The sequence below is a fragment of the Sphaeramia orbicularis genome, chromosome 5, assembly GCF_902148855.1.
Source record: "Sphaeramia orbicularis chromosome 5, fSphaOr1.1, whole genome shotgun sequence".
In the NCBI taxonomy this organism is placed as follows: domain Eukaryota; kingdom Metazoa; phylum Chordata; class Actinopteri; order Kurtiformes; family Apogonidae; genus Sphaeramia; species Sphaeramia orbicularis.
In genome coordinates this window covers 45764189-45778477 of record NC_043961.1, presented here as the reverse complement: position 1 = coordinate 45778477, position 14289 = coordinate 45764189, and the positions used below count along the sequence as shown (strand labels likewise).

The 14289-nt window shown below is 38.7% G+C and overlaps 1 long non-coding RNA gene across 1 annotated transcript; it reads left to right on the top strand.

Annotated features, from left to right (window-relative positions):
• The first annotated feature begins 264 nt into the window (after positions 1-264).
• LOC115420129 (uncharacterized) lies at positions 265-489 on the top strand. Its single transcript, XR_003935509.1, has 2 exons — positions 265-324; positions 373-489. It is a non-coding gene; the product is annotated as an uncharacterized LOC115420129 (long non-coding RNA).
• The last annotated feature ends 13800 nt before the right edge of the window (positions 490-14289 follow it).

Here is a 14289-nt window from a genome sequence, read left to right as displayed (position 1 = left end):
TCTGGAGTTCGTAGACATTCGTGGAGGGAGCAGTAGTTTCTTACGGCCATCTTATGAAATTGTACAGCTGCCATTCAAAATGCAGGAGCATCTTTAGCCCTTCATGAGAAAATGATGTGATTTTGTGTCGTACAGTTGTCACGGTCTTCTTAAGGGTGTATTGGGACCTTCCTACATCAGACCTACAGCCACTACATGAATTATTTTGTCTTAAGGTGGTCACCCTTACATGCGACTCACAGCACTTTTATGTCGATGGCAGGAAGATGTTAATCTGTTTAAGAATATTTTGATCGGTATATAAACAGTGGCCGTGTACTAAAAGTCTCGTGTCGTGATCATTGCATTCAAGATGGTAATAATGCCCATAAGGCTGAAACTTCTACAGCTACAAGATGAAGAAGAGGAAGATCCAGCGGTTGTGGCCACTGTTTTGGTCCGACAGCAGCGGAAGATGAGGGACATTCTAAAGCACTTAACATTAAAAAACAGCTTAACGTAGTTTAATGCCCCAGAACAGTGCGTGTGGACATCTGTAGTCATGTCCACTTTCACCTCTGCAAAAAAACTTAACATAGTTTAATCTAAGAGTACTGTTCATTCATTCATTCATTCATTCATTCATTCATTATTTCATTCATTTATTCATTTTCTGAAACACTTTATCCTCCAGACGGTTGCAGAGGTGCTGGAGCCTATCCCAGCATTAGAGATGTCCACGCATAATTTGGTGATGATTGATGCTCTTTTCAGACATTAAATTAGGTTAATCTATATTCATTAATCCTTTTAGGGTGTGACTGTGTATTTATGTGTTTGGGATTGTGTGCTGTCCATGGTGCTGAATCAGCATTCCTGTAACGTATGCGGGAAAACTGACCTGCACTGTTAGAAATTAGGAGTCACAGGACATCAAATGAAGAAATTTGAAGTAGATGGTATAAGAATAAAACAAAGATACACAAGATAATTGAGCAAAGTGAATGTTATAAAACTAGCCGTCCAACACTGAGTGCTGAACTCTAACTGATCCTCCTTCCTGTGGACTGTGCATCGTCTTCCTCCAGGTGTTCCTTCATGTTGCACTACTGCCAATAGAAACACCTTACGTCCACCTTAAGAATGCCATGGGAATCTCTGTCTGTATGCCCATTTGTGTGAAAGCTTTAAGGGACCCCTAATAACAATGTAATGTGTTCTTGGGATCTACTTGTGGCCAGCACAGGAACACGTGGGTCCTGGAAAGGCCTCCTGATCCACTAATGTTGTGCGTTGTTCTTAGGTTGTTTCTAAAGCATTCGTTAATGTGCCGTGCGAAAGGGGGTTTCGTACTCTGTTCGTGGAAAATCTTGGACAGGATCACTCACCTGGCTACGAACTTAGCCAGGTGAGTGATCCTCCTTGTCCACGAACACTCCATTCTTATACAGTATGTTTGCCTTGAGAAGGTCACACAAAATGGTCCATAAATCGTTCGCACAGTGTTTGTAACCATTTGTAACGACATTTGTGACTGAGGCTTTAAACAATCAGCCCATGGAGTCATTTAAATGAACAAAAACTTTTATTTACCTTTGTGAAAGTGCCAAGAGCAAACTCGCACAAAAGAAGATATGTTGTTGAAAGTGATGTCCTCGAGTACCACTGCAGCAACACAGGCAATCTGACGTCTCTTTGTTATGTCCTTCAACTGCTGCCCATAACCCTTTTCCCAGGTGGGAAAACCGAAAAATTGCATCCCACGGTTGAATTTTTGACTGTTCAAATTACTGGTGCCTTTCACACAACACCAGTGACCCATTTTTCAAGCAAGACAGAAAGATCCAAGCTAAGGTATATTTAGCCTGCACTGAATTGTTTTAACCCACCAAAATGGCAGAACAATTCCGAAATGCACTGTGGTTTTGCGGGTGTGACATCACTTGTCAGAAACAGATTGTGTCCTTTGTCTTGCCTTTGTTTTGTTGCTTTCATTGCATTTCATTTTTTCCCCTCTTTCATATTTCTTATTATGCTGCTCTATTTTAGTTTTTTTATTTCCTCTATTTTCTTCTCCCTATTTCCTACCATTTTCCTTATCTACTTTTTAATTTCATTGTACTTTTTCCTTCTTTTCTATGCTTGTAATTCATCATTATCATTCTTCTGTTGTTTTTTTCTTTCTTTTAATCCTATTAGTCCCTTTTCTTCCTTTAGTCATCTCTTGGTCCATTTTCTTCATCTCACTATCTTTTCCCCCTCCTATTGTCATGGCCGTGGGGTGAAGTGTCACCCGATATCTCAATATTAACTCCGAAATGATATTAAGACAACGCCACCCTAAAAAGGGACAAAAAAGGAACACAAATAGGCTAAGCCTAAATTTATCCCACCATAAGGTCATGCAGGTCAATGTCTGAAGAGACAGTAGACCAAATTATAATACAAAATCTTTATTTAGTAGTGCTTTTCACATTGAAACAAACATTTAATTTCTCTTTTTAAAAAAAAAACAAAAAAAAAAAAAAACATACGCACTCATTCATCCATCCACACTCACACTTATCTAAAAAACGACATTTTAAAATACAATTTAAAAGAGTCCAACGCCACAGCAGCGAGCCAGAGCTTTAAGCCGTGCTCCTTGTTCAAATACAGTTCTCTGTATTAGTGAAGTCAGCCTACCAGGGTGTAGTAGTACCACGTTTGTGTTTGTCGGAGGTTCGCCGAAGCCTCTTCAGCATTAATGGGGGGCCGTATGGTTCCGTGGGTCCAGAGACCTAACCGGTGGTCCCAGATGGATCGGTCCGGGGTCCGCCTGCCAGAGAAGGAGAAAACAGGTCGGAGGTGTGGGGTTTGCAGGAACGAAGAAGACGGAGCAAAAGAAACCAAAAGAAAGGGAGGCTCGTCGCTCCTCAGACCCACGCCGCAACTTTAAACACCCAGCCGGGTGATTTCAGTCCTGCATGCCGTGCTCCCAAATGCCACCGGAGAGCAGGGGTAATGAGCACGGAGGCTTTTCCCGACGGAGCACAAAGTGCTCCCCGAACACCAGCGGTTTTAAAGTTGCGACATGCAACACAAAACACGCAGAAACTTTGCCTTAAAATACCAGCACAGGTGAGTTAATCCGGGTCGTAATATCGGCTGCTCTCAGCTGGGAGCTCAGTGGTGAATGGCGGATGATGTCAGGAGTGAAAAAAAGACAGGACCAGGTGAGAAGCCCTCCTAATATAGGCTCCGGTACGTGATTGGTGGGCCAGCAGGTGTGCGCATCACCACACTATGTCTGTCTTTTTGATTCATCCACTCTTTGCATTTCTCCTCCTTTTTATTTTTTTTTTTTACCAGAAATCCTTCCTTCTTTTCTTTCCTCCGTGTGTCTGTCCATCTTTTCCTTCCATCCAGTTTTCTCATCTGTGACGTTTTGTAGTGTGCCTTCAGACACAAGTGTGCCTTCAGTGTGCCTGCTTTTTAATTTGTAGCCAGTTTCTGTATGCATTATGTTGTATCTTTTACAACACTTTAAAAAAATGACTGAGCCACCCCCCCCGCCCACCCCCGCCTTCATGACTTTTCTTATGTTCATATTTTTATGTCCAGCAGCTTGTCTTTGTCTCAAACACAATGTGTACTTGTACTTTCCTTGTATTGTGGTTAGAAAATGTGATTTATCTTGCCAATATCCGATTACTCAGATTTCTGAAGCCCAACTTTGTCTGAATGAAGAAAAAAAATAAAGAGAGGGCTGGGCCTTTTTGCCAACCTTCCCGTAAGTAAATCAGATTTTTTTTTATCACTAAGACGAAAGAGGAAGCAGCCTGTTAGGCTGTGATATTAAATTACGCAGCAGATTGAACCAGATCCAATTCAAATGGTCCTGGCATTCCTTCACAGCCAATCACAGCATTCTTTCAACGCCTACATAATGCCATCACCCAATGAGGAGCAAGCACAGAGTGACACAAACGGTATTCCATTCATTCCTGAGCGCTGACCGTTAAATGAGTGGTTTTTGGTGTTTCCTTTTCTTTGGTTCATGCCTCCCTCGTGCTGTCAGCGTGTGTGTATGTATTGGGTGGGGGTGTGGAATGTGTGGTGGGATGTGAGTAACTTCCTGTTGTTAGTTGTTAAGACCCTGTGGACTTTCACATTGTGTGTCTCTGTGTAGAAGAGAGAAACCAGAGAGTTAACAGGACACAGAGGTGGGCTCTGACTGTAAACTAGATCACTTATCTTTGTTTTTTCACTGAGGCTGCAAAATGAGTGGGGCTCTAACTACATCTTACTCAGACACAACTTCAGTGATGTGTTCTGGTGTCAGTGGCTGTTTCATAACCGAAAACAAAATCATTGCCTTCACCCAGCTGAGGGCAATCAGAGCCTGACTGAGTTAGAGTCTCAAATTGAGCAGTGGTTGATTGTCTGATTCAGACATTACTACTGGATTGGTAGTAGTAGTAGTAGTGGTTTTCTCTGAGTACTCTAGCTTTCTTCCACTGTACGAAGACATGCACCTTACCAGGTTAATTGATGGTTGTGATTGTGACAGTTTGTCACTAAATATCAGTCCCGTCATTAACTGGTGACATGTCCAGCATCAGAATACTCTATTAATCCCAGAGGGAAATTCTTATTATTATTAATTATTATCCAGGGTGTACCCCACATTTGCTAGATTCAAACTGGGATATAGGTTCCAGTTCTCCTGTGACACTGCAGAACACTAAGACCCTTGAAAATTAAATGATGATGATGATAATTAATCATTTATAGGCATGGCCCGGTAATGGTCCATTACACCTACTATTAAGATCAGACAGCCTTTGAATCCACTACAGGTGGAATCCAGACACTAAACAACTGTATGATAATTTTAAAGTTATATGAAATGAGTTTTAACTTGAGATGATTTTATATTTCACTCAATATAAGCATGGTACAGTATGGTTCCAAAATATTAACATGACACTTAAGTTTGATAGGAACTTGGGATGCACAAAAACGAGTGGTCTTATATAAGATTCCAGGGTTGGGGTCCTGTTACATACTGTGTTTATTTTTGTGTCTATTCTAACCCTAAACTGAAACCAAGCCATAGGCCTAGGATTCTCTAGATGTCTTTCAGGGTACCCTGCATGTGGAAAAATTATGCTTATTATGCAGGTACCCTGGCCATCAGAATGTAGTAACTTGAACAAATGCAGTATTTGACAATGGAAGTGAGACTTGTGCAGATAGTATGAGTATTCTCATCACAACCCACAAAAAGACTAAAGCGAAAGATGGTCTACAACTTTTACACAATACAGTAAAAACCCAGGAAACTTGTGTACCAATAATGTTATGGCACATGATGAAATGGTATTGTACACCCCTTGAAAATAATGTGTCACTGTCTCTGTATAGGGTAAAACATAAACATCAGTGTTCCACATTTATTCGCTGAAAAGCAACAGAATTATGCAATAGTACTTTTTTCAGCAAAGATTGACAAGATTATGCTTTTAGTCCAGCAAAGAGGAGGAACCCTACTCCTGGTCTATTAGTGTGCCTCATAAATACCAACTTCTATTATTTAGCTTGTATGACAAATTGAAATGAAAATAAAAAAATAAAAAAAAAGTAAAAAAAAAAAAAACCAAAAAGTATGCTCTAGGGTAGCCTCAGTTAGTGGTAAGTTAGCTTTGGTGTAACTTGCTCTATAGGGTTAATGAAAGTTAATAAAAGTTCCTGCTTTAGTGCATTTTTATGAATCTATTCCACTTCAGAAAATTTTCAATATTTTACTCTCCTTTTGCAAAATTAGAGGGTGTGTTTAGTGGGTGATGTGTGAAAAGTGAGGTATATCACAGGAGTACATAGGTGTGCAGGTTAAGTCGACTGCCTGGATCACGTCAGCCATTGTATTCTATGTGGTAAACTTGTGTTGCATAATGTTCCTTGCTATATTTTATTGTCTTCATAAAAAGTACCTATTAAAGTTGCAGCTTCAGTTTATGTAATTTGTGTTAAACTTACACAGTGAGGATGACCTTTGACCTGAGTAAGACCCAGGCATGTGGCTGCTACTGTAATGAAGACAGATGAAAGTGTTTACACAGCAATTTAAACACTCAGAGTTTTCCTGACTTGGGTCAAAGGTCATGTTCTTGCTGTTTATGGTGCCAATAGACACGCTGAAAGAAATTACACATAAATATAAAGGAAAGTTCTCAGATCAGAGTGTAAACAGAAAAAAGTTAGATAATTATCATGTAGATCATTTCAGCACTACATCACCCCTCCTCAGCATGTTCCCCATTAGCAGACAAAGCTAACAGCAGTGTGTGTTTGTTTTACAGAGGCCATGTATGTAAATACATCCGCTGTGTGGAAATGGCCCCGTTAATGGATGGTTACACACACGCACACAGACTGCTGATCCTGCAAAAACCCATTACAACTTCTATAGAGCCCATGTGTGTGCCAATGGCTCTTGCCTGAAAAGGGTTGGTGGTTCAAATCCACTGGGATGTGTTGGTGAACCTGAAGTAGAAGTTCCAGGAGGACTCACTGGATCATGTGGTGTGCAGGAGAGCCCGACCAATTAATCAGCCGGCCGATTAATCGAGCCAATTATAGCGTATCACCAATTATTCAACATCGGCCAATATGGAGTCAATGTAGCCGATATATTAACTTTTTTTTGCTGCGCAGAGATTCTGTCGCTCACTGCTCCTGTGTGTGTGTTGCCTGGAGAATAAGAGGAACAAGGATGACAAGGATGGACTGCTTATCCCCCCCCCCGGTCTTATGAAGTATTCACACACACCCCACACCCATGTCCATGCACTTCATGTCTACCTCACAGTTTCATTCCGCAGGCAGGCCTGGGTGTTAATAGTGTAGGGGAGACTGGGGACAGTTGTAACACAGGTCAGTTGTAACTCTTACAATTGCTCCAATCAGGAACAACTGAGGACTCACCTAATTCACTCTGCACATGCTCAGTTTAGTCCTTAGTCCACATAAGAAGTTGTAGTGCCGTGAGGCAGACACATCAAAATTTGTGAGGGAAAACATAATTGTGTTTTAAGTAATTTTTTTTGTTGTTGTTTTGTGATTGCATAGTTTGCATTTGAAAGTTGTGTAAATTATATTTGTGAGATAAACAAAGAGTTATGAACTGTTTATCCACCTGACCACAATTATCTAATATAAGATTATTATATCCTGTGTAGATCAGTGTTCTTATTTCATATATTGGCCAATATATCGGTTATCGGCTTTTTTTAGCCCCCAATATTGGCATCGGCCCCAAAAATCCCATATTGGTTGGGCTCTAGTGTACAGGTGGCTTGTGGGAGCTGATCTCTGTGTCTTTACCATGTTTGTTTTGTACATAAAGGAGTTCAACTCTGCAGTTTAGAAATAGATCTGAGGCTGAAGTTCAGTCCCTCAAAGCATCTGGTGGTCTCATTCTGAATCAAACTGAACCATAATTGAGTTCATTCATAGATAGTTTAGACTTTTGGTCAAATTACATAAAGTTTTTTAAGGATACCACTCCAAATAAACAAATGAGAGAAAAGACAAAAAACTGGAATTGGAAAAATTCTAAAAGGTAAAAGTAGCTCCTTAACTAGATATTAAACCATGTGACATCACCCCAATGGTACAGTGGCACCTGCTCGTCTTTCAGACAGGGGAAGCTCATTGTCAGCTTACATCAAAAAAAAAAAAAAAAAAAAGTCAAGTTATTTAAACATACATTCGGCCCTCCGTTCCTTTTTAAGAAAATGGTCAGTGACCTTATCGTACCAAGTAGGCGTCTTTTCCAGGGACTGGACCAGTGTCCTCTCAATGTCCAGCAGAGCTGGGCTGCTTAGATTGCCTTGGCCCATTGTGTTGTGAGTGTAAGACTTCAGCCTTTTAAACAACAGATGCTCCTTTCACTCCGATCAAGCCGACAGTATGATTGATTTAACTATCTACAAAACGATATTAAACTCGAACAAGAAATGATTAAATTATGTAACTGAAACAAGAAAACGCTGAAATTATGTTAAATTGAAACAAGGAAGTACAATGAGTGTGTTTTATTTACAATGCAAGAAATGAACGAGTAATTTCGTAGTGGTTTTTCTGATTTCACAGCAGAATGTGCGACAGTATAAAACTGAACTGTGTCAGTGAAGGAGTAGATCTGAAAACAGCCGTCAGTCAAACGGGATTCAGCCTTTCGACTGATCCTCCAATCAGCACGTGGGATTCTGGCGTCCAGCCTGGCAGAGCTCCGCCCAGAGCTCCATTCACCCCCAGAGACGCCCGGCGTCCGGGGGCGGGACAACATTGTGGCATTTATCCAATTACTGTCCAGTTTTGAGGTAATGAAAAAAACTGTTCCACTCAGTCCCATTGAAGCCCATAGACGCCCGCAGTCTACAGACAAATGCACTGAGCAGAGATAGTATGAGAAAACAGCGCAACAGGAATGTATGAGAAGTGAACAACATCGCGTCCGTTGATTTGTGATAAAGCTGATTCTGAACGAAGTTGTCTGTCAGATGAACGTGTTCTAACACATTTGTAGTCAATAAAATGTCAACACAACCATACATATTTAACCATTTAATTTTCGTAATTTTAGGGGAAGCTGAGCTTCCCTTGCAGTCTATGAGAAATCGCCACTGCAATGGTATAATTAGACCCTCCAACAGCATAGTAATAGTAAAGTATTTGGCTTCGGCAAAGAAGGTCCAAAAGAGCTGAGCTCAATGGAACTTTTAAAATCCCTGGAAAGGTGCCATATTGACCAGTAAAATGCATGATGCTAGTGTACATTCCTCTTGGATGACTCCAACATCCAACAGAACATAGTTACTGTTTACCTGGATATCAGTACAAAGGAAAATAAATATTGGCTGCACAGAAAAACCCTGTCTAACAGCATTCTAGTTGTTGGCAGTTACAAAATAATAAAAGAATTAAACTGTAGATCAATGATGGGACAAAGTGAAGGTAAGGTGGTACCCGGTTGTAGTACAGGCCCTGACTGTTACTGATATCTAATGTTTAATGGGGTAAAGTAAGAGTTACACATTGATAATGAATGTTTCCCGAAGGTCCTATCTGTCCTTTTTAGTGGATTTTGCTCATTGCATGCTTTATCTTTTTGCTTTAAGTATGTGCTGATGCAGCTATCCAAAAGTATATACTGTGTATACATAATACAATGCGGACAAATCTTACTTCACTGTTACATTGCACCTTTACATTTGCAATGAATGTCTCAATAAAGGTTCAATGGACTATGTGAAGTATATACTGTACATACAGAATACATTGAGAACAAATCTTACTTCATTATTACATTGCACCTTTTCATTTGCAATGAACATCTCAGTAAAGGTACAGATGACTGTGAGAAGGAACAGCCAGCACCACAGTTTAATTTCCTCTTATCTTTCTGTCTATAAACAATTTCTAATTACAGTTTTACTTCCACTGTGCTCCACTGTGATTGAGAACTGACATCATAAAAGCACCAGGGATTCACCTCTTTGCTTTTATTGCTGCTTTTGCACACTGGAAATTTTCACTGAATGAACTACAACATCATTATATTTTTGGCTCACTGTATTCTGTGTATACCTACACTATGTATAGTGACAGACTAAATCTTTGTATGGGTGTTGGAGCACAACTCAAGACATGAAGGAGAAGATGAAGCACCTGGTGGAAAGGAAGTAATTAGTTCATTGATCATTTTGTATGGATTATATGTGAAATAAAAAAATAACTAAATCAGAAACTCATTGTAGTTGATGATTTAAAAAAAAAAAAAAAAAAAACCTTAAATGTATAAAATGCACCCATTTCAAGCCATCTTTCAAAATAATTTCTACATGATAATCAGAATCAGATCATCCATCACAGTCAACTTTTATCCAAAATGACTTTAAACTACTTCCATCAGTTAAGCATTATAACATGAAAGTTCACAGAATTCATCTGTCCCTTAAGGTCTGCACTAATGTTGTATCTTCTCTATACAAAATACCTTTTACTCTGCTGTTGTTTCTTTCTTCCATCACTCTGTTTTTTTCTCTGCCTGAGCTCACAGGACTATTTTGTGGACTCTACAACCTCTGACTTTTGACCTCCAAATCAGAGACTACTGTCAAATGTTTTGCTATTAGTGAGGATCTGAGGCTTCTGGTTGTGCCAGTCAAGCCAGACAAATACAGTTAATTGACCTCTATGGTAAAAAAAAAAAAAAAAACAACATAATTTTTGTGGAAACCAAAACTGAAATGTTGACTTCACAGAAAAATCTCACTACCTATCTGGATTCATGCCTGTTTTGTTTTGCTGTCTGTTTTCACTTTTAATGCCTTTTTATTGTCTGCCTCAGTAAATTTTTCCTTATCTTTTATTACCCTGAGGGAGGCAATGGGTATTGTTTTTGGTTCTGTTTGTTTGTTTGTTTGTTTGTTTGTTTGTTTGTTTGATTGATTGTTAACACTCTAGCAGCAAAACTTTTGGTTGAATTCATACCAAATTGACTTTATAAATTGCCAGTGACCCAGAGCAGATCTGATTACATTTTGGGAACTGTAGGTCAAAGTTCTTTTTTTTTTTTTTTTTCCCATTTACTTATAATGGGTGAAATTTTAAATGTCTGTAGCAGCAAAACTGTTGGTTGAATTCATACCAAATTGGGTTTATAGATTGCCAGTGCCCAAGAATACATGTGGTTACATTTTGGGAAAAGTAGGTTGGAGTAAAAATTTTCTAGGAATTTTTAAAATCTTTTTTCTTCTCCTATTTACTTATAATGGGTGAAATTTCAAATGTCTATAAAAATAATTTAGTTTCAATTTACTTCAAGCTTGGCACACATATATAAATAAATAAATAAATAAATAAATAAATAAATAAATGTGTGTGTGTGTGTGTGTGTGTGTGTACATATATATATATATATATATATATATATATATATATATATATATATATATATATATTCCCAAAATGTAATCATAGATAGATAGATAGATAGATAGATAGATAGATAGATAGATAGATAGATAGATAGATAGATAGATAGATATGATTACATTTTGGGAAAAGTAGGTCAAAGTTTAAATTTTTAATGAATTTTAACCCCCCCCCCATTTACTTCGAATGGGTGAAATTTCAAATTTCTGCATCAGCAACAATATTGGTTGAATTCATACCAGATTAGGCTTATAGTTTGCCAGTGACCTAGAATAGATGTCATTACATTTTGGGAAAAGTAAGTCAAAGTTAAAATTTTTTATGAAATATTTAAATCTTTGTTTCCCCATTTACTTATAATGGGTGGAATTTCACATGTCTGTAGCAGCAAAACTATTGGTTGAGTTCATACCAAACTGGTTTTCAGATTGCCGGCGACGCATAACAGATAGGGTTACATTTTGGGAAAAGTAAGTCAAAGATTAAAATTTTAATGAATTTTTAAAATCTTTTTTCTTCTCCCATTTACCTATAATGGGCAAAATTTCAAATGTCTATAAAAACATTCATTTTGTTTCAATTTACTTCAAACTCACCACATATATAGAGGCAATTTATATGCTGACATCACGACACGCATAGACATGATGACATCAGCTGGATCCATGCTAAAATTCGCTACAATATGTGCAAGGGGCAGGGTTTGTTATGCCTGGCAACACTTGTTTTTATGCATTTTTACACTTTCTTCTCCACTCCTTTCCAGGCTCCTTTGTCCCTGTCTCCTAACATCTCTCTCATTTATTTTACGCCCCCTCTCCTTGTAACTCTTTTAATCTCTGTTCTAAAATAGTCTATTCATCCTTTTGGGGGCTTCAGGTTCATGTTTCCTTCTACTGAGCTCTTAGGTGTTCCTGTTACAGCCTGTTGAGCAACAGTTCACTGTGTACAGTTTGGAGGCATGTGTGTGTGTCATCTGGCTATGAGCCCAATCAAACAGAAACACCAAGTGTGCGGAGTTGGCACACTCAATGCCTAGTTTAAAGTCATGTTCTTACTGACTTAAGCCCTACAGGGAAAAATGTACCCTCCTCTTTCGTTTAAATGGACTGACAGAAGGAGGGTTGACAAGGAAGTTAAACCTAACTCAGGCTTTACACAGTGCTGTTCAACATCATAGTGCTAGCTGTGGTGGTCCAAGCACTAGGGTTCAGAGGTATTTGTCCCAAACTCTCCCAGTACTGATGGAATAGATTGGTGTATACATAGATTCATGTGCTAATGAACCTACTTTCATTCCCCTAGTGTGACTTCTACCTGGATTCTGTAAAGCAAGATTATAAATGTGAAAAAGTAGGCCAACTAAGAAATTAGTTAAAATCTTAATTTATCCATCCATTTTCTGAACTGCTTAATCCTTGTAAGGGCCATGAGGGTGCTGGACCCTATCCCAACTACCTTAAGGCAAAGGCAGGGTACACCCTAGATGTCTTGGCAATTCATCACAGGGCTATTCCACAAACTAGTCATAAAAAGATAGTGGTCCTATTATCCACCCAAATGAATAAGCTACCATTAACTATTTGCTGCCAGCTAGTAAGCTATGGCTATTTATCTGCTGATTTAAACTTAAGCTTCCATACATAAAAAGTATCTAGATGTAACTGATCATAGCACTTTGTTAGATTAAAGTTATGTAGCTAACACACTTTGCTAATTTATTCCCAATGGAAGTGTAACCAATGCTATTAGCTGACAATATTTCAATTACAAGGCAAATCATGACACCTACACACTCAAATAGCACAATGACTTGTTTTTGGACTGATCTTTGGACCACGGGTTAATATAATTTGGGCATTTTTAGTATTTCAAGCTAGACCTACTGATGCTACCAACTTGCCACACTGAGCTAGGTTGGGGAATCTGAATGAATTACACTAAGGTGAGTGAAAATGACAAAGCTGGAAAACTTACTGGCTTTGCTCAAGTCAACTGGGTGGGAAAATTTTGGGTCCCCAGTTAACTCTGACAGCCACAAAGTTATACAACACTAGGTTGAACAAACTACACCTTGCATTTCTGTTTGGTCAACACCTAGCCTTGTGGATTCTGAAAACTACAGCAAAACAGGCAAACTCAGCAGGGCAGAGACATGGGAATCAAACATGATACTTTCTAGTGTCTTAATGTCTGAACTTAATGACACCTTGCTATATGCAGCAACAATTTAGGGAATTTGAACATTTTGTCCTGCTGCCTGTAGAGGCACTGATGTACTCCTATATGTTAAATCAGGAGGAGCTAAACCACCATATGGTCATTCAGTTGAACTGTCTATGAATCCATGCTCCTCCTGGCAACAGGAAAAATCTCACGGATTACACAGAAATATAAAACTGAACAGCATAAGCAACCTCTACCTCTTTTGCCTTTTTTCTTTTCACTAAAAGTAGTGAATTTAGAAAAACAATGTGTTTTTATACAACAGGAGTCATTTCAGTATAAGTTGTATCAAACTAGAGTGAACTTTCTTTCCGGAAAAGCTCAGAGATTCGTCATCTGGACTTTTTAAGCAATTAAGTCAGATACTAGCTAGAATATACACAAAAACTCAAATGAATTCCATGGAAAGTTGTTCAGGGAGTTTGAATATACACAAACACACTCTATGTATTCCTAGAAGGAGTGTGAGATATTATATAACCTGCTGCTGGCAGTATGTCAGTACACTGTGTTACTGTCTCACCGCAGGCAGTTGGTCTGCAACTAAAACGGTTTAACTCTTTGTGTAGCATTTAGTTGTAAAATATCACTGAATCAAGTTTCACAAAGTTATTTTTACACATAGTCAGCTGTGGTTTTCCAGATGACCATACTACTGATACTACTACTGATCAATGTACACATATCTGACCCTGAATGATGTTTCTCAACAAATACAAGGTTAACTGCCATGAAATTAAGTACTTTTGGGTCAAAGACTGCAAGATAGATATCCTCCAGATAATGTGCAATATGAAGATGTCTACAGTGGAGCAGCATCCACTTGACAGAGGACAGCCCACTTTACAATGTCCAGAGATGGCAACAACTGACAGTAGTTGGTTGATTTTTTTTGTTTTAGCCATTTTGGTAAAAACTAGTGTTCATATGGAAGAAACGTTCCATCCCTTGCAATAACAAGACTCTATGTTGTGTTTGTAGCATACGTTATGACACATACTGACACTTAGCCAGGCTGTCACATTTGGACACATAGGATACTCTATATAATGTAATTTTGACATGCAGGGTTAGTGTCATATTTTGCTGCACAAGCTA